Below are 4962 nucleotides of genomic sequence, written 5' to 3'. Positions count from 1 at the left end.
GATATTCTAGATCATTCTGTGCGTTCAACTTTGTGGCAACAGTATAGGGAAGGCCCTTTCCTGTTTCAGGATGACAATGTCCACATGCACAAAGTGAGGTCCGTACAGAAATGGCTTGTCGAGATCGGTGTGGAAGATCTTGACTGGCCTGCACAGAGCCCTGACCTCAACCTTATCGAAAACCATTGGGATGAATTTGAACGCTGACTGCGAGACAGGCCTAATTGCTCAACATCAGTGCCCGACCTCACTAATGCTCGTGACTGAATGGAAGCAAGTCCCCACAGGACCAACTCCATATTAATGCCCATTATTTTGGAATGAGATGTTCGACGAGCAGGTGTCCACATAATTTTGGTCATGTAATATATGTTTGTGCTTGTTTGTGTGTCTCACTGTCTGTGGATTGAGAAAAGTTACTCTGCGCTCATATGAAGCTTATCAAATTTCCCTCCCTCCTCCTCCTTTATCCCTCCTTCCCTCGGATCTCTCCCTCTGTCAGTGAGTTCTTCGGTTCAGCTCCCAGCCTGGGGCCTCTCTGATGAGAACTCACTGTGGATCTTAGAACCTTAATGGGGTGTAGAGAAAGAGAGGAGAGTGAGGAAGAGAGAGTGTGAAAGAGGAGAGGAGCGAGCGATCGATACCAGTGCTAAATCGGGCATTGCATTGGCATTAAAGGGGTAATGGCTGGAAGACAGCCACCTGGCCTCATGACCACTGAATGTACCTCTGACCTTGATGTTTAGTACATTTTGAGATTGGATCTGGCAGTCCGTTATATTAGTACTTCCTCACTTATCATGCTATTATGCTGTAGGTGATGGCCAAGTGGTCTAAGCGTTCCGCTAAGTGTGTTCTCATAGTCGTGGCCTGTCACTGTGTGGAAAGCTAGAAAGAGTATGTGCACCCAACTACCTACCGCCACCCACACCAGACAATTACAACAGACAAAGCACACACAGACAGGCAGACACACACAGACATCATCATCATCATCATCTAGTTTGAACAGTTATGTTTAAAACATTGTATCCAGAGTGCATCAAACATGATTTAGAGCTTGTTTATGGAAAAGTGCTTATTTCCGTATTTCAACTGCAATTTGCTGAAAATTGTCCACAGTGTTCCTAATCATCTAGTTTGAACAGTTCTGTAAAAAAACATTGTATCCAGAGTGCATCAAACATGATTTAGAGCTTGTTTATGGAAAAGTGCTTATTTATGCATTCTACAGTGTTTTCATAACATCTCGAATAAACATAACAAAAAAAAGTTTTATCCAGAGTGCATCAAACATGATTTAGAGCTTGTTTATGGAAAAGTGCTTATTTCCGTATTTCAATGCTGCAACTTGCTGAAAATTGTCTACAGTGTTCCTAATCATCTAGTTTGAACAGTTATGTTTAAAACATTGTATCCAGAGTGCATCAAACATGATTTAGAGCTTGTTTATGGAAAAGTGCTTATTTCCGTATTTCCATGCTGCAACTTGCTGAAAATTGTCTACAGTGTTCCTAATCATCTAGTTTGAACAGTTATGTTTAAAACATTGTATCCAGAGTGCACCAAACATGATTTAGAGCTTGTTTATGGAAAAGTGCTTATTTCCGTATTTCAACTGCAATTTGCTGAAAATTGTCCACAGTGTTCCTAAACAGTAGATCTAGCTGGTCTGTCATAATATAATAGAGACAGTAGATCTAGCTGGTCTGTCATAATATAATAGAGACAGTAGATCTAGCTGGTCTGTCATAATATAATAGAGACAGTAGATCTAGCTGGTCTGTCATAATATAATAGAGACAGTAGATCTAGCTGGTCTGTCATAATATAATAGAGACAGTAGATCTAGCTGGTCTGTCATAATATAATAGAGACAGTAGATCTAGCTGGTCTGTCATAATATAATAGAGACAGTAGATCTAGCTGGTCTGTCATAATATAATAGAGACAGTAGATCTAGCTGGTCTGTCATAATATAATAGAGACAGTAGATCTAGCTGGTCTGTCATATTATAATAGAGACAGTAGATCTAGCTGGTCTGTCATAATATAATAGAGACAGTAGATCTAGCTGGTCTGTCATAATATAATAGAGACAGTAGATCTAGCTGGTCTGTCATAATATAATAGAGACAGTAGATCTAGCTGGTCTGTCATAATATAATAGAGACAGTAGATCTAGCTGGTCTGTCATAATATAATAGAGACAGTAGATCTAGCTGGTCTGTCATATTATAATAGAGACAGTAGATCTAGCTGGTCTGTCATAATATAATAGAGACAGTAGATCTAGCTGGTCTGTCATAATATAATAGAGACAGTAGATCTAGCTGGTCTGTCATAATATAATAGAGACAGTAGATCTAGCTGGTCTGTCATAATATAATAGAGACAGTAGATCTAGCTGGTCTGTCATAATATAATAGAGACAGTAGATCTAGCTGGTCTGTCATAATATAATAGAGACAGTAGATCTAGCTGGTCTGTCATAATATAATAGAGACAGTAGATCTAGCTGGTCTGTCATAATATAATAGAGACAGTAGATCTAGCTGGTCTGTCATATTATAATAGAGACAGTAGATCTAGCTGGTCTGTCATATTATAATAGAGACAGTAGATCTAGCTGGTCTGTCATAATATAATAGAGACAGTAGATCTAGCTGGTCTGTCATAATATAATAGAGACAGTAGATCTAGCTGGTCTGTCATAATATAATAGAGACAGTAGATCTAGCTGGTCTGTCATAATATAATAGAGACAGTAGATCTAGCTGGTCTGTCATAATATAATAGAGACAGTAGATCTAGCTGGTCTGTCATATTATAATAGAGACAGTAGATCTAGCTGGTCTGTCATAATATAATAGAGACAGTAGATCTAGCTGGTCTGTCATAATATAATAGAGACAGTAGATCTAGCTGGTCTGTCATAATATAATAGAGACAGTAGATCTAGCTGGTCTGTCATAATATAATAGAGACAGTAGATCTAGCTGGTCTGTCATAATATAATAGAGACAGTAGATCTAGCTGGTCTGTCATATTATAATAGAGACAGTAGATCTAGCTGGTCTGTCATAATATAATAGAGACAGTAGATCTAGCTGGTCTGTCATAATATAATAGAGACAGTAGATCTAGCTGGTCTGTCATAATATAATAGAGACAGTAGATCTAGCTGGTCTGTCATAATATAATAGAGACAGTAGATCTAGCTGGTCTGTCATAATATAATAGAGACAGTAGATCTAGCTGGTCTGTCATAATATAATAGAGACAGTAGATCTAGCTGGTCTGTCATAATATAATAGAGACAGTAGATCTAGCTGGTCTGTCATAATATAATAGAGACAGTAGATCTAGCTGGTCTGTCATAATATAATAGAGACAGTAGATCTAGCTGGTCTGTCATAATATAATAGAGACAGTAGATCTAGCTGGTCTGTCATATTATAATAGAGACAGTAGATCTAGCTGGTCTGTCATATTATACAGAGACAGTAGATCTAGCTGGTCTGTCATATTATAATAGAGACAGTAGATCTAGCTGGTCTGTCATAATATAATAGAGACAGTAGATCTAGCTGGTCTGTCATAATATAATAGAGACAGTAGATCTAGCTGGTCTGTCATATTATAATAGAGACAGTAGATCTAGGTGGTCTGTCATATTATAATAGAGACAGTAGATCTAGCTGGTCTGTCATATTATAATAGAGAGAGTAGATCTAGCTGGTCTGTCATAATATAATAGAGACAGTAGATCTAGGTGGTCTGTCATAATATAATAGAGACAGTAGATCTAGCTGGTCTGTCATAATATAATAGAGACAGTAGATATAGCTGGTCTGAAATATTACAGAGACAGTAGATCCAGCTGGTCTGTCATATTATAATAGAGAGAGTAGATCTAGCTGGTCTGTCATAATATAATAGAGACAGTAGATCTAGCTGGTCTGTCATATTACAGAGACAGTAGATCTAGCTGGTCTGTCATATTATATTAGAGAGAGTAGATCTAGGTGGTCTGTCATAATATAATAGAGACAGTAGATCTAGCTGGTCTGTCATAATATAATAGAGACAGTAGATCTAGCTGGTCTGTAATAATATAATAGAGACAGTAGATCCAGCTGGTCTGTCATAATATAATAGACACATAGAGACAGTATATCTAGCTGGTCTGTCATAATATAATAAAGACAGTAGATCTAGCTGGTCTGTCATAATATAATAGAGACAGTAGATCTAGCTGGTTTATCATATTACATAGACAGTAGATCTAGCTGGTCTGTCATACTACAATAGAGATAGTAGACCTAGCTGGTCTGTCATAATATAATAGTGACAGTAGATCTAGCTGGTCTGTCATAATATAATAGAGACAGTTGATGTAGCTGATCTGTCATAATATAATAGAGACAGTAGATCTAGCTGGTCTGTCATAATATAATAGAGACAGTAGATCTAGCTGGTCTGTCATAATATAATAGAGACAGTAGATCTAGCTGGTCTGTCATATTACAGAGACAATAGATCTAGCTGGTCTGTCATATTATAATAGAGAGAGTAGATCTAGCTGGACTGTCATAATGAAATAGAGAAAATAGATCTAGCTGGTCTATCACAATATAATAGAGACAGTAGATCTAGCTGGTCTGTCATAATATAATAGAGACAGTAGATCTAGCTGGTCTGTCATAATATAATAGAGACAGTCGATGTAGCTGGTCTCTCATAATATAATAGAGACAGTAGATCTAGCTGGTCTGTCATAATATAATAGAGACATATAGACAGTAGATCCAGCTGGTCTGTCATAATATAATAGACACATAGAGACAGTATATCTAGCTGGTCTGTCATAATATAATAAAGACAGTAGGTCTAGCTGGTCTATCATATTATAATAGAGACTGTAGATCTAGCTGGTCTGTCATATTACAGAGACAGTAG

Source organism: Oncorhynchus tshawytscha, linkage group LG22 (genome assembly GCF_018296145.1).
Source record: "Oncorhynchus tshawytscha isolate Ot180627B linkage group LG22, Otsh_v2.0, whole genome shotgun sequence".
In the NCBI taxonomy this organism is placed as follows: Eukaryota; Metazoa; Chordata; class Actinopteri; order Salmoniformes; family Salmonidae; genus Oncorhynchus; species Oncorhynchus tshawytscha.
Note: the sequence above shows the minus strand (reverse complement) of the source record.